Raw genomic sequence first — 21,361 nt, forward strand, 5'->3', positions numbered from 1 at the left:
ACTGGGACTTCCTGTCTACACAGGACCCTAGTCCCATTTAGCAATATGAGAAGGGGAGTGTGGTTGTGAGCCCTTGACTTTCGTTGGGCAATGACCCCCAGGATGAGAACATACACTATAGTACATTCTACATCGCTTGTAAGTTTAGTTCTAAATTAGTCAAGTGATGAGGCTTCCCGCCAGTGGTGTTGGAACAGTTTTTATAGTGTTCCAACTGTATAGTGTTCCAATGCTGTAAGCCATTGAACAAAACTGTAAACCCTGTTTGTGATTGAAACCCCTTCAAGCCAGGGGGTGCTGCTGCACCCCCAACCCCTAGTTCCAGCACCCCTGCTTCCTGAGACTATTCCCTAATATTTAGCTTAAACTTACATTTGCTTAATTTCATACCACTCCATTGCCATCTTCAGATTAAAGTCACTCTATAAGTACAAAATACTGTTATTACTTCTAATTATATCCCATCAACCATATCAACTTACTTCTCTCCCTCCTTACTGTTCACATCAGTTTTTTAACTGTTATTCAATTTTTTTAACATTCAAAAACAGTTTCTTTGGAATAAAAAAAATATCCAGGTCTAGTTTGTACCATGGCAGACCTGGACTTTTCAGTGGTCATTCTATTAGTCTGCTTAATACTACGTTGATTTAGGGCAAAATTTCTACACCTGCTCAATAGTGCTCTGAAAGACATAAAACATGTCAGGTCAGTCGCTATATCACTGTTCTAGCTCTGGTCTTTGAGCCTGACCCAAAGTTCATTGAAGTTAATTAGAGTTTTTCCATTGACTTCAACAGGCTTTGGATTAGGCCCTAAATCCTTTGGGCTCCTGGATGGCTCTCAACCAATCTTTTCTTGCTCTCCCTTGGATAACTATTTTGTTACCCACAAATGCAAGTGAGGCATGGTGTTGTGTTCTCCACAAATATAATTTTACATACAGGTTTTCTTCAAGGAAGAGTGATATCAGCCTCTTTTGGAATATTTGAGAGGAGGTATCTGACCACACTCAGCAACCTGGATGAACCTGTTGTGTCTTATTTCTCTGGATTACTCTACTTAGAATGTTCTAATAGCAGCCTCCTCAGCAGCAATAATAATGTCATTAACACTAATGTATTCTCTATTAATATCACCAAATGCTTCATTTTTCTTATTCTGAGATATTTCATTGGCTTGTTCAGTGCTTCTTCACATGTGGGGCCTGACCTGCAAGTCAGTCATTATGTGCTCATTCCAATTGGTGCCCTAGAAGATAAGGATTCGGTGACCTATGACTCTGCCATTATGGAAGCTTTGCAGTGTGACCAAGTGCATCAGGTTTAAACAAAACAAAAAGCTAAAAAACAGGTACTTCTTTATAAAGTCAAGGGTCATCAATTTAAGATTTGTGTGCCTTATGAGGAGATGGAGCATGAACTCTGATAACTCACATTTCATCCCAATGTAAGGTGCCTATAGAGAGGAAAAGCTTAGAGCCGATGGTCTGAATTTAGAAACAAGGGTGAAATCCTGGCTCTGGAGTATGTCAGTGTGAGTTGCGCCATAGACCTCAGTAGAGCCAAGATTTCACCCAAGGTCTTTACTTCGTGGAAGCAAATCTAGACACAAAATTATTTTCTGACCAACAATGACTAAGTAATCTGGCATAATTACTGATAAATTTGAGTCTTAAATTTGTCACTATAGTGATCTGCTGTTCAAAAAAACTAAACTTATTGGGAGATGGGAAGAGGGAACAGTAGAAAGCAATTATATAAATTCATCTGAACATTTGATTTACTTGTGTAGAGATGGAAATTCCTCAGTAAAGTCTGAAAGAAACAGTTCTTAGGAAAAGTTACAAATAAATTCTTGTACTATTTTCAAGAGTCTAAGAATAAGTATGCTGGGATTGTATGAAATATGAAATATGTTACTTACTACCTTTTGGCTTGACCTATCTTTCTGAAGCTTTTCTGTGTAATGCCTGGGAGAGGGGGGGAACACCAGACATAAAAACTGTTTACATCTTGAGAAAGACTTGATCCTATGTTTTGCAAGCACAGAACTGAGAATAGAGAAATCTTGCAAACAAGCTCAAGTATTGCAGTAGTGTAAAATTCCGATGTTAAATTGGGATTCTATTAAATGAATTTTAGAATTTGATGTTAGCAATATCTGTTCCCTAGGGACCGCTTATAAAGTTCTAGGACCTTTGCCTTACCATGGCTACTTGCATGTCCTTGGACATCAGAAATACTCCAGATAGCTTCAGAACCTCTGGTCCCCCTGTTTATTTTTTTTTACTTTCTCAATGAGACTGCCAATCACCATTAATATTTTGGTTATTGGAACTGCTCCAGAAATTGTCTTATTCTTGTTTTTTCTAAGTTCTTCTTTCTTATTAGGAGAGTTCACTTTCTTTCAAACATCATACTATGCTTTACTTGGGTGCAACAAAAATCAGGATAGCTAAGGGCTAGTCACTTCAAACAATATAAATGACATAGCAGTAAAAAAACCTAACTGGAACTTCACTGAGATGCACATTGGAGCCCATAACTAAAACCACATAGAAGAGCCACAGGAATTGTGTGTACCTGGAAGACATTCAGAGGTCCTTCAGGTGTCAGAGATCATATTGCTCACTTCTTAATAATTCTAGTACATCCAAATATGTAAAACAGGGAGAGAGAGTCTGTAAAGGCCAGTGTAAAACAATATAGTGTCAGAAAACAGTTGGGAAAGCCATGAGCAGCATAAAGAAAGGCCAAGGACAGTCAAATATCCACTAACAGTATAAAGGAAAGCAAGGATAATCAGGCATAGAAAGCACAAAAAGAGCAGAGATAGCCCAGAGGGCGTAAACAGTATAAAGGAGAATGGAAGAACGTTTTATGGGTTCAGAAATCAAGGACAGCAATTCAGGAAGAGTACAAAAAGTTAGAACATTATGTAGGAAGGCTAGGGACAGGCAATGATCCAGACTGTTTAAGAGTGTCAGTTTCAATCCACAAAAAGACACAAATAATAGGGAGACGAGCCAAGCACAGTATGAAAGAGTCATGGAGTCATGCAAAAGAACAGACAGGTATAGCCAGAAAGAACAGTCAGTCAGTTCAAAGACTCCATATGCTCTCCCCAAAAAGTCCTGCTCCCAAACAAAAATCCAAACCCCTGTCCCTCAATCTGAATGCTGCATGAAACAAACAGTACATGAACAGAGAGATTCATATATTTCTTCATATATATGCTTCCTTGACTTTTAAACTTTGAAAAACCAAGAGCAATCAATGTTATATTTAATCAGTCCCTTGTGCTACAGAAGGTTTCATCTTTGGGTTGTTTTATTTTTAAGTTTCCTACAATACAACAGTCTTCACTCTAAACAAATCATCATTTACTTCAACCACAGGCAATCATTTCTATTAAACATAAAAGCTATGGAAACTTATAAATAAATTCTCCTCAGTAACAATGTGACTGTCAACCTCATTTTGGCAGTCAGCCCTGAGACTTAGTGTGAGGACTTTTGATCAGAAAACATTTCACACATACCAAGTTTTTTTTAAAGTGTTCAGTCATAAAAGTGTGATAACTAGAAAATTAGACATGATGGTTAAGTAACTCTCCGTGCAGATCTACTCAGAAAAGTGACTTCAAAACTGGCAAAACAGAGGTCCATGTTTACTGTCTCCCCCTGAACAAATTTACTCAGTTACATGAAAAAATATTTTTTGTTTTAAAGTAACTGCCAGATTTGCATCAGCTTAGGATTTGTAGGTCTTTTTGTTTCTGGTTTGGATATTATCATTACGATGGCCTCACTACAGTGTGGATCTGACCATATCTCATTTTTCCATGCAGCTCTTAAACACTAAGGGGCCAAATACTCTGGTTTGCCCAGTTCAGGCAGAACTCACATGTGATATAGAATCAAGCCCTATGGTATTTGAAGCTATATATTAAAAAAAACTCCACAAGGATAGCTAGATAATAAAGCTTCCTCATTTGCAACTTAGGCCTGGTCTACATAGGGGCTGTGGTGGTGGGGGAAGAGGGAGTCGATCTAAGTTACGTGACTAAGGTAGATGAAGTCGACGTACTTAGATCTACTTACCGCGGTGTTGTCACTGTGGTAAGTCGATGGCTGACACGCCCCAGTCGACTCTGCCTATGCTTTTCTGGTGGAATCCCGGAGTCGATGGGAGAGCGCTCAGCGGTCGATTTATCATGTCTAGACTAGTTGCGATAAATCGACCCCCCCCGGATTGATCGCTACCTGTCGATCCAGCACATAATGTAGACATGCCCTTAGTTAACAAGTCTGTTGCTGATGTGTAATTCAGCTCACTCACCAATAGGTGTTTTGGCTCTACAAGGATAAGACAAAGAGACAAAATTTAAGTCAGCTAGGCAGATGTGAGGAGTAAAGGTGTTATTTAACACACTTAATTTTTCTGTCCTTAACCACCTTTTAGATAGTCAAGTTAAAAAAAAACAAAAAAAACAGAATTAAGATTAATTACGCAACTACCTAATGGTTCATATACCCACTCATGGGAACTATGAATGTAAGGAAGAATGAGAAAGCCCCAGTTATGTCTTGTTTACTTTAACTACTTAAATTTGATCGTGTTAACATGGCTGTTTTTCTAGATATATCTTTTATATGATTTTATCATTTTTTCCAACTTGGCTTTTCTGGTGCATATGAATTTTATTTATTTGTTTGTTTAGAAAGATGGAAAGAATAAATCTATAGTCACATTACTGGGGAAAAAATAGACAAACAAAAATGAAGGGAAATTTTGTTTTATTATAAGTCCACCACCAGTTAGAGCCCATTCAGTTAAAATAATACAGAGTAATTGTCATGGGCCCCCAGGTCTTGATCTTCCGGCTGCAGGGTACCCAGTTGACTGTTACCTCCAAGCTCCCACCTAGTGGCTCATTACTAACCAACCTATCAGGAGACACAATGAAACCTGAAGTTACACAAAGGAGGGCTTCCCTGGGCCCACCCAGAGGAACATAGGGAACTCTGATTAATCAGGGCTTTCTATTTAAACTTGAAGAGAGGCACAAGTAGTTATTTGCACAACTGCACTAGACCTGGCTGCTATATTGGATCCTGCCTTCTTGCCTGACTCCTAAACTCTGCTTCCCTGACTTGCCTCGGTTCCTGCCTTGCTAAGATGTTCCTGGTTCCTGTCTTGTTCCTGATCCTGGCCCCTGGTCTCCAGCTTCAGCTCTGACCCTTGGCACAATCTAGGACTACAGCTCTAACTCTTCGCTTGATGCTCAATTCTGACTCCTGCTCCAACCGCAAGACCTGCCTGCCTATGTCCCAGCCCTAACAATGTAACAAAGTTTAATGCTGGGTTTGATTAGTTGATTCTGTTAGATGCTCCAAGCTGTGTGGACAGATATTTATGCAAGATTAAGGCCTAAATGTTCTAGTTTTGGACAGAACCAGGGCCGCCCGGGGCAGGGGGGCAAGTGGGGCAATTTGCCCCCGGCCCTGGGCCCTGCAGGGGCCCCGCAAGCTGCCTGGTGGCACTTCAGTGGTGGGCCCTTCACTCGCTCTGGGTCTTCGGCGGCAGGTCCTTCAATGCAGCTGAAGACTCGTAGTGACTGAAGGACCCGCTGCTGAAGTCCTGCCGAAGCCTCGGAGCGCTGCCCGGTGAGTACAAGCACTGCAAGCGGCAGGAAAAAAAGAATAAGGAAGAAAAAAAAAAAGGCACGATCGGCAGCACTTAGGCTGCTCTACTGCCGCTGCTTCATTCGGTGGCGGGTCTTTCCCTCCGAGAGGGACCTGCCGCTGAATTGCTGCCGAAGATCGAGCCCTGCCCCAGACCCCCTGAATCCTCTGGGTGGCCCTGGACAGAACATTTTTGGATTTTAAAAATGACTTTAATGGGAATATTTGGGTGCATAAAGTTAAGGAAATGCTTAAGCATTCACAAGACTGGGGCCTTATAACTTCAGTTTTATATGAAACATGAGAATGAATAGCTCTTACAAAACACAAACACAAAACAAAACACTAACAAAACACCCACAAAAGGAATAACATTCCATTGCTTTCCAATATTATATATCAGTTTGGTCCAGATAGTGTTTCAGAGTAGTGATCCCATTGTAAAAGTGGATTTAAGTAATTGCTGTGATGCTCCAAAAAAGTTAATTGATAGGATGTAAATGGATTGTTGACTTGGGAAATGTAAGAATATATTTTGTAGAATGCATGAGCAGATGACATTGATAATGAACTGATTTAAAATGGCAAACTATTGGCTAAGATGCCATTCTGGACAATTTGCAATATTTTTTCATAATACATTTACATTTAAACTTGCAGTGTTTATAGGCTTTTGGAAAAAAAAGTTTTGTTTTCTTGTAAAAATAAGTGAATCCAGTTCTTGTGCAAAAGTACTATATTGACAGCCTTCCAGATTCTTGTTTGTCTTCAGATGAAGTAAAATACTGGCAGCAACAACACAAGTTTTCCCACACCAATGTGGACTCTGCAGTAAGAAAGTAACTCAATTTCCATGCCCATTCAAGCATTAGTCACTCCACCAAGAGACTACAGGGTCTCAGATATGGTTGGTTTGTCACGAACAATTGTCTGCTAGGACTACCACCACATTCCAGTTTAACATGTGAAAGCTGTTAAGTGGTTTATCTTTCAGTCAATACTAACTGGACTTGAACAGGCCAACATCTACACAATCCATTATGAAGTACTGTAAATAACTAGTTTCTATGCAGCAGCTTTTAGGAACAATAACCTGAGTCAAAATTTCCCATCATAAAAACACACACAGGACAGGGAGAGGAAGTCTCCACAAAGAACCCCCATCAGAGTTCCTACCTTACTGCTCTGTGGGGAGATAAGAAGGGTTTGCTTATCTGTGGAACAACCTGCAGGATCCACAGGTGCAGAGAGGTCTTCTGCCTCGGTAGTAGCACTGGCCTCACAGGCTTCTGGCAGCTTAGATCCTTTGCAGTTACAGTACAAAGGAACTCCTTTCAGTGCAGCTCCCGGAGAAGAGTGGGATGCACTGAAAAGAAGATAATATAACTCAAGGATGATTTTTGTGGGTATATTTTTTACAAAGCTGAAGAGGGACAATGTGTGGCTTCCTCAATCCTGCCCTCAGTTTGCCTCCGTAGAATCTGGCAGAAAGGGAGGGACAGGGGAAAGAAAATGATGCCACAAGGATATCTGACTTCCCATCAACATGGAAGGAGATAAAGAGTGCCTTTTGCATGGCAATCTATGGACAGATTTGATGGGACAATACTACATACTGATCCAGGCCAAAGGATTCTGAAATGAAGTATTCATATGTAATCCTTCTGCCCCTCTGAGTTGGCAGCAACAAGGGCCGAGTTCAGTATCCAGGGATACCGTTTCAATACCACAATGCAAAACAAGCTCGAGCCCCCACCCAGTGACCTGGAACAATTACATACCACCCCCGCCCCCCCGGGCACCTCTAGGAGGCAATACTTCCCCACTCGCAAGCACGGAGTCTGAGTGTAGTAAAATCCTTTTAATAAAGGAGGGAAACAATGCAGCATCACATTGGAGAAACACCACAAACAGGATTATAACACAAACCTTAAGCAAAAAACCCACCTCTAAGTACATTTGGCAATGTCCTTTCCCCCTTAGGGTTTTAAGTCCAATCACCCCAAAGTCCAACAACCCAAAAGTCTCTGTTTAGTGCCACCCCAGAGTTCAAAAGTTTATCTACAGAGTTTTACCCCCTCAGCCTGGGTGGAAATGGGAGGGGCACACACACCCACGGTGTTAAGGGGCACCTTACGTGGGCCAGGGCCAACTGCTCTACCTCTCCGTGGAGCTCTGCTGCAGCCTTCACCACGACCAGCTCCACTACACCCGCTGTGCCGCTCCTTCAGGTGTCCCCGCAAACCGCTCCACTCCGCTCACTGTTCCGTGGGCTGCTCCAACATGTTGCAAACTGCTCCGCTCTGCCAGCCGCTTAGCAATAGATCTTCAGGCTCCCCCACTAGTTAACACAGCACTCAGTGATCTCAGCTCAGTAAGCTTAGCTCTTTTAGTGATTTCAGCTTGTAGTAGGGGAGCCCTGGTGCTGGTGCACCATTGGCCCAAGGTGAATTCAGCTCAGCAGCCTCTAGATAGACTCTTAATGGAATAAAAAATTGGCTCTACTCTTCAACAGTGGAGAGAGGAGGATGTGCAATTGGTGTTTCAGGCCCTCAAAAGGGGCCCATACCATCAGGTACACACATCAGTCCTCAACCTCTCTCATTTCAATGGGTTTTGGCACCCATGTCCCTTGTCTAGCAAGTGCTATTTAATTGATATTGAGACATCTCTGTCATAAAGAAGTCTCATAGTTCCTCATTCACATAATCAGGGTGACAACACTTTATTCCTCCTGCCCCAATAACAAAGAAATTGGGGATCCCAGAGCTGTCAAAATAATCATCCCAGGCTGCCGTGGGCTATGCTAGATGGGGTGGATGTGCCAATGCAAATACCTAAAATTTCTTTCCACATTTCCCATAATTCACCACCAGATGTCAGGGTAGAGCTCATCCTGACTCTGCTTACACATATTTAATTTGGGTATTGCATCATCAGAATAGCATATTTTACTCCTAAAATAAAATTAAAAATTGCCCTTTTATCTTTTGTAGGTTTATGTAACTTTTTCTAGAGAGCAAAAAAGACACAAGCCAGACAAATTTTTGACATTTTTGAGCTGACATTCCTTTGCTGGATTAATCCTAACAACAGGGCAAGTTTCATTAATCGCTTGCAAAATTTGATACCAAAATCTACACTACACACATTGATCTAACATGCTTGTCGAATCATTCATGAATGGCCTAAGTTTATTTTTTTAAACTGCTTTGAGAGTGAAAAGTACATTTGTTATGGTAAAAATAAATTTTTCAGGAAGCAATATGGGAAGCTTTGTTCAGGGATATGCTATCTGAAATAAATATCTGACCTTCAGAACAGCAATCCAAAAAATCAGTAGCAGTTAAACTAGGACTGCTCTTTAAGGCCTGTTGGTGTTAAACATTAAAATGTTGTACTTATATTGTACCTTTCCTTCTAAGATCTCCAAGCAGTTCCTGAGAATATCAGGAATTTGTATCACACTAAATTATTTTCTCCCATTTCCACTGGCACACATGGATTTTTCATAAGCAATAACATTTCTGTAAATCAGGCTTGTTTGTTAAATCATACACCTCTGCTGATTGGATAGCTCTCCCTCTGCAAAAATATTACAGAGTCATGGATATTGGCAGCTAATTTCTTGGTTTTTCAGGACCAGGATGTGGTTGTTCTGGCTTAGTGGTCAGAAATGGGAGTCAGGAGCCAAGGGGCAGGTTGGGTCTGGATACCAGGATATCAGAGCCTGAGGCAGGCCAAAGGGCAGAGCAAGAGTCAGGCACCTGGAGGCAAGCAGAGTTAAGTTACCAGGAGATCAGACAGCCAGAGGGCACACCAGGAGTCAGGTCAGGATACTCTGAGGTCAGAGTCAGGCAGCAGGAGCAAGTAGTCCTATGCTGGAGTCATTGCATAGATGACTTTCTGTTCCTGCTTGATTTAAACAGAAGCAAGGAACCAATAAGGACTTCCAGGACTCCTCTAATCAAATCCCTAGGTTGGTCCTCTGCCAGAGTTGAGCTTTGAGTTCTGGCAATTATTAGCAGGTCAGAACATATTGGCTCTTAAGAACCCAGTGGACTAGGGTTTGAGACCCGTGGTCCTGACATCATCTTCTCCCTCTGGGCAATGTAGGACTGAGCTTTTTAGGGTGGTTCCTACAGAATGCTTGTACTTTGCTAGGGTATGTACATTTTCCACCTGCTCCTTGGGGCTGTATTCCTCCCAGTCAATAAAGAACCAGAGCCTGCCACATTTATGCTTAAATTCCAGGATCTTTTGAACCACATATTCCTTGTGGCCCTGTACATGGAGGATGAGGTGGCGTGGTCCTGTGAGGGAAAGGATTTTCCATATAGGGTTTCAAATGAAATATATGAAACACTGGGTGAATCTTCAGAGAGCAGGGTAGTTGAAGTTCAAAAGTGACTGGAATAACTAATCACTGGACCCTAAAAGGACCAAGGAACCAAAAGTCCAGCTTGTGAGCAGATTTGACTTTGCAGAGATGCTCCATGGAGAGCAATACTTTCTGTCCCAATGAGTAGGTGGGACCTTGCTGTTGATGCTGAGTGGTGTACCCTTTATAGTCTGCTCTCAACTTCTCCAGGTGTTCTCTCAATTCTTCCCAGGCCCAGTGATTCCGCTGCACTAGGTCTGAGGTGGTGTCATAACATTTTTTCCCAGATCTGGACCTTAGCATCCAAAATATGGGTTTAGCATGAAAACCTCCAAGCTTAGTTACCAGCTTGGACCTGGTAATTGCTGTCACCAGCTAGGAATTATACAGCACCTAGCTCACTGTGGTCTCCCCAAAACCTTCCCTGGGGGACCCCCAGACTCAGATGCCTTGAGTTTTACAACAAAGGGAAATAACCCCCTCCCCTTGTTTCCTTGTTACTTCCTCCCAGGCTCCAGTCCCTGGACAACCCTAGGAGATTCCCTGCTTCCAGTCCTGGAAACACAAGTACCGAGAGATCTAATCTCTCTTCCCCCTCACCCAGAGGGTATGCAAAGTCAGGCTTAGTAAATCTAACACAAAGAGATTTTCCCCCCTTGACTTTTTCCTCCCACCAATTCCCTAGTGAGCTGCAGACTCAATTCCCTGGAGTCCCTACTAAAGAAAAACTCCAACAGGTCTTAAAAAGAAAGCTTTATATAAAAAGAAAGAAAAAGGACATGAAATGGTCTCTGTATAGGGTGACAATATACAGGGTCAATTGCTTAAAGAAAATGAATAAACAGCCTTATCCAAAAAGAATACACTCCAGCAACTACACACATGTAAATACAAAAGAAAACAATATAAACCTTACTATCCTTGTACTTACAACTTGGAAACAGAAGATTAGAAAGCCTGGAGATAGAAAAAATCACTCTCAGAGCCGAGAGGGTCACTGAACCAAGACAAAGAACAAAGAATTCTCACCCAAAACTTCCCTCCACCCAGATTTGAAAAAGTCTTGTTTCCTGATTGGTCCTCTGGTCAGGTGTTTCAGGTTACTGGTGTTACCCCTTTACAGGTAAAAGAACATTAACCCTTAGCTATCTGTTTAGGACAGGTGGCCAGACAGGGAGAGGACATGAGCAGTTATGGATGGAATCGGAAGTAGTTGGTTTATATTAAAAAGGGTTTTGACCCACAGATGCGTGGTCTGTGTTGTTATATGTAAACTTCACATAAGTAAGAGGCAGGGACCGATCATTCTTGTGATGTTTAATGTAGCACTGCAGATACTACTTGAGGACCAGGTTGACCGTTTCCAGTCCAGTCATCACTAGGAGCTGTGATGGGTACAGCACCATCAGTCAGGACTGAATCTTTCGATTTATTAGCTGCTAACCTGTATAAACTACGTTTTTTCAGAAGCTTATAATTTGACCAGATTTGGGCAATTTTCACAGAAATAGCAAGAGACACATCCTTAATACAAAGGCCATTTCCCAGTTGAATTTCAAGTCCCTGCCCAAACGCATGGGGGTGTCAGAGCTTCACAAAGAAAAGGTCACCAGAATATTTTTATTAAAGTGGCCAAACTATGGATTTTTTCCTAACCTTGTTCTCAGAAATGGAAAAATCATTTTGGCTGAAACTTTCCAAAGTAATTCTATTTGAGAGACCTGTTATGGAAGACTTCAGCCCAAATGCTTAAAGTTTGGCAAAATCATAAGGCATAGAAAACAGGATCTTATAATGGGAAGTGTTGGGCAACCTTAACAGGTTATGCTATTATTAACCTTCACATAGAATATCAGGGTTGGAATAGATCTTGAGAGTCATCTAGTCCAACACCCTGCTCAATGCAGGACTCATCCCCAGACAGATTTTTGTCCCAGATCCCTAAATGGCCCCCTTAAGGATTGAACTCACAACTCTGCATTTAGTAGGCCAGTGCTCAAACCACTGAGCTATCCCTCTCCCTCATATAATATATAATACTTAAAATATTAAATAGTAATCCACAGAAAAGCATTCAAAGGAGTCTGACAAAATTATAAAAGGAAGGAAATTCAAAGTTACAGTTTAAATTTCTTTCTTATTTGATCTGATTGCGCGTAGCAAGGCAGCACAGGAATCTGTACTACATGGATGCATCACCAAGGACCAAACTGCCCCTGGTTGTTGCACACACAGAGGTCTGGGAGAATCACAGAGTTCAAAAGAGTGAAGGGATTGCATGTCCCAGGGTACAAACTGCCTCTAAGGTGCAATAAGAGGATAGAGTGATTGCTTCTCCCACCCTTACTGATATATGGCTTCACAAGTCAAGGAAGAAAAAGGAGGGCAACGTTTCCAAGAATCATGACCTGCACTGAGATGCTGTTAATGCCAGTTGGACGGTCCAGGAAAAAAAACCCTGCTTTCACTTTGTCAAAAAGTCCAGTGTTTCTAGGAATCCAGGCATTGTGGACCTTCCCAGACCAGCCAATGTTTATGTCAATAAACCACATGCAGTGATATACCAAGGCCTGTATAACCATCAAGAAATACCTCATTCTGTTTATATACTCAGAGGCTTGGCAGAGTGCACAGAATGGGGCATACATCCCATCTATCACCCCAGCAGTTAGGAAAGCCCATGTCTTTGAATCCATTGTTTCCTGCCCATTGCCTAACCTGACAACCCTGTACAGCAGGGCACACTTTAGTTTCTGGCACACCTCAATGACAACCACCCACACCATTGATTTTCCAGTGTCAGTTTGATTCCTTACCTATTAACAACAATCTGGAGCTGCAAGCATATTGCATTCAATACTCATTTCTCCACTGTAAGGACAGCTCTTATCTAGGTATTTCTGCATTGCAGGACTAGGATGAACTTGGTACACAACTTCAGGAGTGTGCCCTTCCGCGACTGCAAGATCAGGAGCCCTTACTGGTCTCCCCAAGTCTGTAGGACTATCCAGTCCTACCATTCGGTGTCCATTGGACTGGCCCAGGACCATCTCTCCACTGTGTGTAGCCGTTTCACCATTAGCTGTAAGAGTGTAGCTGCTGCATTCCGTCCAGTCATCCTCAGTTGACTGAGAATTGCATACTTGCAAATACTGTCATGGGCTAGTCGCACCTTTGACCCCCCTCTGGTCTCTCTGAATGTACTTCCTCAGAGGGAGGCCTCTTGCCTTCACCTGTCATGGGGTAGAATTTCGTGATTCTTCCACTCAGACTGGGTCCCTGGGCTACAGCCCTCTGCAGGTATGTCTACACTGCAGCAGGGAGCGTCTCCCCCAGCCCTGTCAGACAGATGTGCTAGCTTTGGGTGAGCTATCGCCTTAAAAATAGCAGTGTGGATGTTGTGGCACAGACCAGCTTCCTGAATACAAGCCTGCCCGACCCCTGCTGGGGTCCATACTCAGCTGAGTAGCCCCCACTGTTGCCTACACCATCACCCAGGCTGCAACATTTACACTGCAAGCTCAGCCAGAGCTAGGGAGTTTCTGTCTACCCAGGCTGGGAGCCCTGCTATCTGCTCCCCCATCTCTCCCCTTCAAGGAGGGTGTCACCTTTTTCAGTCCAGCCAAGTCATTTGATTGTTCTGTATCTCATTAAACTGGTTCAGGCAACTCACCCTGGGTTGGAGATAAACTTCAAAGTGGTTGGTTTTCTGCCTTGTCTCAGGTATTCCTGGAGTAGCTATTATCAGGCCATTGTCTCCCTTCCTGCCTACATGCAGCTAACCCTTTCTTTAATTAACAAACAGATGGAAATATCATATTCATCGAATATTATAGGCAGCTCCCACGTTCTTCACAAAAACAACAGGATGGTATGTCCAGACCTTACAATGGATAAGAATACTGTGTTTCACCATGCTGCATCCAAGTTTCCAGTGGTGAATTCAAAAATAGCTCTTGACAGCTGTAGATTATGGGATAAAACAGAGGGAATTGTGGACATTTGACCCCAGTTTCAACAATTCCCTGAAAGGTGTGCAGTTATCCCAAAATACATAGTAGCTGTTCCACACTATACAGCGACCGTTTCCCATGATAGTGCGCCTGATGTGGTGTGCATGATACTGAGATGCTATGCACACACAGTGCAATACACCTTTTGCAGACACAATTTGATATTGTGTGGACGCAATGTACCAGTACAAGCAGCCAACTGTGAACACACAATACTGAAATTGTTCTGTCAATCCCTCTATGCTGGCAGAAATTTACTGATACAACTTTCTAATATAGACAAGCTCTTAGGCACAATCTCTGTTGGACCACCCTCCAAAGGCACTGCAGTTCTACAATGCCCCCCCAGACAGACCAGACTACAACTTCATTACCTCTCCCTGAGCTTTTGGATCCCCCTTGTATGCCAAAGATTCTTGACATGCGGTTTTCCCTGCTAGTTTTTCCCCCCTATATCTGTCTCTCTTCCTTCGCTCTAGGTCTCCCTCCCTTTTTCATCCCAGTCATCTTCCTCCCCCATCTCTTTTTTCCTCCTTAGTTTCCCTCCTTTCTTTTCTTTCTCTCTGTTCCACCCATCTCCTCTCCAATTCTCTCCATCACTTAAGTCTGGCAAAGAATCTCCATTTCCTGCTAGGCTGCCTGCCAACTTATTTTAATTCTTGTTTCCCCAGCTACTAGCCCTTCACAGAGGAATAAAAATCATAAGATAAAATGATTTTTAAAATGAAATTTATGTTTATTTAAATTATTTAAGAAGATTTAAATCAGATTTTTATTTTCATGTTGATAGTTCATTTTTATCCCATTTTGTAGTCTTACTTTGCTAAAGTAGATGTTTTGTACTTGTTTCTTAAATTAGTTTCTTAACTGTTAGCAGAATTTCAGATTTTACCTAGAAACTTTTATGAAACTTCTTAGTAAAAAAAAAAAAAGTTAATTATGCTTTTAAAAAGACACATTTAGGGCCTTATTAACAATCTTACCATGTGAACAACAGAAAAATGCATAAGCAAATAGCCCATGTTATATTGGCAACCAACATCACCTTGTGATATGAATCAAAAGCTTTCACAAATGAAGAAAGCTGACATGCTTTAACTATGCCATACGCATCCATCAGAGTTTGACTCTGTCTGGCAGTGCCGCCCAGAGGGTGGGGCAAGTGGGGCAATTTGCCCCAGGCCCCGCAGGGGCCCCCACGAGAGTTTTTGGGGCCCCTGGAGCGGGGTCCTTCACTCGCTCCGGGGGCCCTGGAAAACTCTCGCAGGGCTGGGGCCCCCAGAGCTTCTTCCGCTCCGGGTCTTCAGCAGCGGGAGGTCTTCAGTGGTAATTCAATGGCGGGGAGCCCCTGCCGCGGGTCTTCAGGGCACTTAGGTGGCGGGTCCCAGAGCGGAAGGACCCCCCCGCTGCAGAATTACCGCTGAAGCAGGCCCCCCTGCCGCCGAAGACCCCAGGCCCCCTGAATCCTCTGGGCATCCCTGCTGTCTGGAGCACAATTTCCAATTACTTCCAACTGAACCATGGGTTTTGAATATCCCACCCATGAGTGCCTAACTGTGAGCTTTAGCTTAACTTTAAGCTCTTATTTAAAAATGTTGGCCTGTGTGTATTTAAAAAGTTCAGAATAAACTTTAAATAGATTAACAAAGTTAAGTTTTTATTGCTAATACAAACAATTTGGTTGTGAAATGACAAGAGTTTTATGTCTTTAAGAGAAAAGTTGTTTATTAAACTACAGTTTTAGTCCCTGGTACTGCAAATACTTATGCACATGCTTAACTTTAGACCTGGAGTAGCCCCAATGGGACTATTCATGTGGGTGAAGATATATGTACCTGCTTAAATGTTTGCAGGCTCAGGGTATTAATTTTCAGTATTTTGTTCTTCACCTACAGTAGTTTTGTACAATTCATATAAGATCAGTGATCAATAAAATCACATTGAATTCAGCCAGTCCACTTGCTTCTCTCTACTACTGCTTTTGCAGGGGTCAGCAGGCAACTCTAGAGAAAGAAGAGCTATGTAGCACTACCTGTCTGGAGGAGGAGAACAAATAGCCAGTAGCAGGAGCCTAGCAGCTCTCAGTAACACTCAAGAGATATGATGTTAGTAAAACTGGTGTTTAGCTAAACACTGCTCTCAAGACTAACAAAAGTACGTCATCATAATATAAAAAGTTAATATGCCATTGCAGTAAAGAGTAATAAAAAAAACTAATTGGGCTAAATCTGCATATAGACTCCTTTATTGTGCCCACAGGATTAAGAATTACATCTATAAGAAAGAATACAAACTCAGATTTGCATGTGCTAACTATGTAAATGCAGGTCTCCATATAGTTAAATTCTCTGTTATTCAGTGTATGTGTACAAGTGCCCATTTGGGCATATCCATTCACAGGTATACAAATATTGCAGACAGTTAAGAAAATCAGTTGAAAATTTGTTTTTTAAAATGTCACTTAAAAAAATTTAATGTAGTAGTCTGATAAATAAATCTTTGGGTTTACGACTTTCATTGAATCATTTTAGACAAGCTAGTGAGTGAAGGTGTGACCTTCAGATGAAAATACCTTTACTTCTCTGATTCACAAATACGAATGGTAATTTCATACTGCAGGAGAAAGCCAGGGAATATTACTAAGTATACGGAGTTAAATATAACCCACTGATTTAAAAACAAACAAACAAACAAACAACCCCCTCCCACACAACACAGCAACAACAAAGTCACACGCAAAAAGCCAAGAGCTACCACCATTAAAAAGCTAAACAATTCAGGTTTTTTTGGGTTTTATTGGAAACCTCAGTCTTCTTTAGAAACCATGCAGTTACATTCTAACAAGAAGCAATTATCTCGGGGGGATAGGGGGGAAAAGACATTTTAAAAATCAGTATTAGACAGTAAGGGTTTTTCCCTACAGAACTGGGGTGGGAAAAGTCTCTTAAACATCACACTCCACCCTTCTGTCTTTTAGCTATAATGACCAGTGTTCTTCTAAAGGCCTGGAATACTGATTTCTACAGAACAAATGGGCAATTTTGTTCTAAAGGCAACAAAAAAGCATGCTCACACATTGGTATTCAAATATCACACTGTCGGAGAAAAACTTAGTTCTCACTTTCTACTTTCTGTACTTCCACAACACTTCAGGGTGTAATTTGCTCACTCCATTGTTTGACTTCTTTGCAGAGAAATGCACTATTCGGTAATGCTTCATGATGATTTTTCACCTTACTATGAAACAACAAGTGTGTATGGCCCACTGTCAGAGATATAGGGTATGGGACTTGAAAGACCAGTGATCTGCACTGGGATGGCAAATCCTCTGTTCCTGGACTGTGAAGAAATGGGCCCAAAAGATAAAGAATATTGAAGTGCCTTATGGGCACTGTTGCTATCCCAAGGAGACAAATCCCTACTCTGCCCAAACCAAAAGAGGACTAAGCCTGAGCCCTTGCATGCATATATCTACCACTGACAAAGTTGGGAGTTTTGTATGTGCAACAACTCTCTGCTGGTGTAAACCGAGGCAGCTTCATTGAAATCAACAGAACTGCAGAAATGTACCCCAGAGTTTAGCCTTAAATGTTTAAAAATGGTCTTAAATAAAAATGCTTCTACATCCAATGTGCAGTAACTTACACATTGAGAACTGTTTCTTTAAACTAGCAAACTCCATATTAAAATGGAAGCTCTCTCCTAATGAACCCCATTATGCCTCAGAATTACTACTAAAATAGGATAACTGCTCAGGAACCTTCACAACAGTAGCAACAGCAGTGATATAGTTTCAGCCCTAACTCTGAAGGCCTGATCCATGGCTAGTGGTGAAACTGACTTTTGGCATAACTTAGGCATTGTCTGCATTAACTGCACTGTTGCAAACCCCAAGCGTAGACAAGGAAAGCCATGATTCAAATCAGCGGCACTTACTTCACTTTCAATTGGGGTAAATGCTCCCCCACGTGCAGACTGCTGCTTTCTTTGTCTGTTCTTGGGGTTTGCACCAGTGCAGCCACATCAGTGGACTGCCATCAAATATTGGAACTGAAGCAAAATTCCAAATGTAGACAAGGTCTTAGAGCAGCCTAGGAGTTGCTCTAAATTACAGCAGTAAGCATAAACCCTAAGGTCCAGTTCAACGGTGAGGCATCACAAGAGTGCATAATGAAGCCATGTCCGTGGCCTCTCTACGCCTGGGAATGGCAGCATGTAATGGTTTATGCCACTAAAGGATTTCTCTACATTAAGGGAATCCCCAAGAGTCATTTTAGAGCTGCTCTTTGTCCCTTTTGCAATGCCAAAGTGGAACAAAGGGGATAGAGCTGGGGGCAGGATGGGAGCAGAACTCCTTAGCTTATGCTAATTTTAAAATAGTAGAAATTATCATCCTCATTCTCCTAAGACTCAGAAGTCTGTTCACTTGGCCTTAATGCCATTTAGTTTCTTTTTAGTCTGCCAGACTTTTATTTAACCCTCTTCATTTTTTTTTAAACAATTTTCTCCCATTATATTCATTCAGTTTATCCAAAGACTTAAATATGGCTTAGTTTCAATTCCCAGATTTAGAATTTTCCTTGAGTTTTATGGTTCTGGAAAATTGTTAGTCCCAAGATTCTTACATATTTTTTTATCCAGTTCTCAAATTCAGGTCACTTCAAGAAGCACATTTATATGATAGTGTTATACAATAACCGATATTTTACCTTCTCTGAAGCTAAGAAGTTTGTTTTAGCTATACAAGAGTAAGAAACAATCACTTTGTCAATTCTCCTGTATCCATTGATTCAAATCATCATCATCATCATCATCGCCCTGCTAAATCCAGTAACATGAAACATTTTTAAATGTACATATATCCTTCCTCTCTTCTTTTTTACTTGCCTATTTGTTTCAATGCTGCTCAAAACATAGCTACAATTTACTAAAGTCAATCTAAGATGGCCAGCTCAACATCCAAATAAAATCAAAATAGCCAAAAGTGTGGGAAGACCTCAACATAATTCAGGTGAAAATCAATCAGGTGAGACAGAAATTTACAAATTTCAAATGATCAGCGAGTAGGAAAGGACAAGGTGCAGACATGCTATTTCTATTACACCAGAACATTTTCATTAATAATTAGATTTCAAGCAACACAACATATTGACATTAAAAAAACAAATCTGAAAGTGCACATGGGACAAACATTGCAAATATCTCACCAGATCTGATCCTCAACTGAAGTCTTACCTCATCTTTCTTTGAAAATGAACATATATTCCATGCCAACCTGACTGTTACATAGTTTGGAACCTACAACATTAGTAAAGTCAATGTGCTGCTGAAACTCATTAACTTCTCTGAGGATACATTAGCTAGCACTTCCCACTGACTTCTAAATGTAAAAACTCATTGACTTCTGTAGAATTTCAATGCTTATCAAATTCCACTACATTTCATGGATTACACAAAGAACTTCCAGAACCAAAAAGAATCTTTCTGCACTGTATTAATAATCAAGACACCCAGATATAGCTCTATTATCACAGAAACCAAGACGCAGAAAAAGGTGGGAAAGATGGGGATCCATCAATGCCTAGTCATTTCAGTTTCAGAGGATTGTATAGAATGTCAATCTGATCATATTAGGAGACAAAGTAAAACTCCTCTTATCCACCCTGAAAAAAAATCCTTGGCAATATGCCCTGGAGAAAATGCCTTCTCAATCCCAATTTGGCAATCAAGTTAAACCTTGTGTATATAAGCAAGAATTACCTTAATGAAGCATCTAATTCCAGTTATAACGCAAGGTACTACTGGATGACCAAATAATAATCCACTTTTTTCTTGAATCCAGGTATAATTAAGTCTGCAAGGACCTTCAGGGTCAATGAAGAACATCAAATAGAAGGAGGAAAAAATACCAAATTGCAAAGTGACTTGGTCACAAATCTATTAAAAAGCTTGCTGCCAAAAGAAAATAAAACACACACAACCCTGAATCATTTAGAATACACACACGCGCACACACACACACACCCTCCCCTTCCCCACACAGCATACATATTAAACATTAATATAAAATTTTATGCAGTGGGACTTTTTGAAGGCAGGAATATAACTGGATTAAATTATAGTTTACTCACTTGTATTCGGGATTGAAGGAAGCATGTGACATGATAAACAGACAATGATCAGTAGGAAATTTTAGTCTCTAACAAAAGTTACAATTCCTATACTTGCCTATTAGTCTGCCAAAAGTTTGCCCACAAATGTACACATCATTCTTATCAACCAGAAGGCAAAAGGAACCATTTGGTCACCTGAGAGCAGAATGCAACTATAAAATCCTTCAAGCAATATATCAAGAAGCAGCCCATCCAAATATCTATTTTATGCTGAAGGATTCAAGGATTTCCAATTCACGTCAGAGGTTTTTCAGTTCTTTTGAAAAGATGAAAAGGGCATGAGAATGCTTCAACACGAGACTAGAGAGAAGCTACACTACTCTCTATAAATACAAAAAAGATTCACTTCCAATCAATCAGAGTGTCATATGAACAGGAGGATTTTGCTGACAGCAAGAAAGGTACCATTTGACAAAAAACTGTCTCTCTCACATGAAACTTGCACTGTTTTTTCTCTCAGTCAAAAAGTTAATAGGCAATGGTGCTTTACTTGCATTTGAATAACACATTTCACAAAAAATCTACAAACACAAAAACTTTTTTGACAAAAAGTAGTTACTGTATATTGGGTCAGATTTTCAACCTCAACCCAGCCTCTATTTTTATTGTTGCAACTTTGCACCCGCAAATATTTAGGTCAGAATTTTTGTGCCCACCACTATTTGCTGGCACATATTGGAAGTGTTAATTGTGACTCCATGGTTAAAAACTGTGTTCTAAAATAGGAAATAAATTCCTGTTTTTCCTCTATATGCAGTTGATCTTTCTGTGAAAATTTTCACATAGTACTAGCAGCAAAGAATCCTGTGGCACCTTATAGACTAACAGACGTTTTGGAGCATGAGCTTTTGTGGGTGAATAACCACTTCGTCAGATGCATGTAGTGGAAATTTCCAGGGGCAGGTATATATATGCAAGCAAGCTAGAGATAATGAGGTTAGTTCAATCAGGGAGGATGAGGCCCTGTTCTAGCAGTTGAGGTGTGAAAACCAAGGGAGGAGAAACTGGTTTTGTAGTTGGCAAGCCATTCACAGTCTTTGTTTAATCCTGAGCTGATGGTGTCAAATTTGCAGATGAACTGAAGCTCAGCAGTTTCTCTTTGAAG

At 41.1% G+C, this 21,361-nt stretch overlaps 1 protein-coding gene across 2 annotated transcripts in view; it reads right to left on the bottom strand.

The window, feature by feature from the left end:
* The window catches only part of IRAG1 (inositol 1,4,5-triphosphate receptor associated 1), a 155,387-nt gene that overhangs the window by 131,048 nt on the left and 2,978 nt on the right, over positions 1–21,361 (bottom strand). Inside the window, exon 1 of one of the 2 annotated variants that reach the window (XM_050955056.1) lies at positions 4,106–4,248. The exons of the other annotated variant lie outside the window; for it this stretch is intronic. The gene's annotated coding sequence lies outside the window, so the exon portion shown is untranslated. Of the gene's footprint in view, positions 1–4,105; positions 4,249–21,361 lie in introns of those variants that run through there. 2 annotated transcript variants of the gene reach the window in all.

The sequence above is a fragment of the Gopherus flavomarginatus genome, chromosome 5 (assembly GCF_025201925.1).
Source record: "Gopherus flavomarginatus isolate rGopFla2 chromosome 5, rGopFla2.mat.asm, whole genome shotgun sequence".
NCBI classification, from domain to species: Eukaryota; Metazoa; Chordata; order Testudines; family Testudinidae; genus Gopherus; species Gopherus flavomarginatus.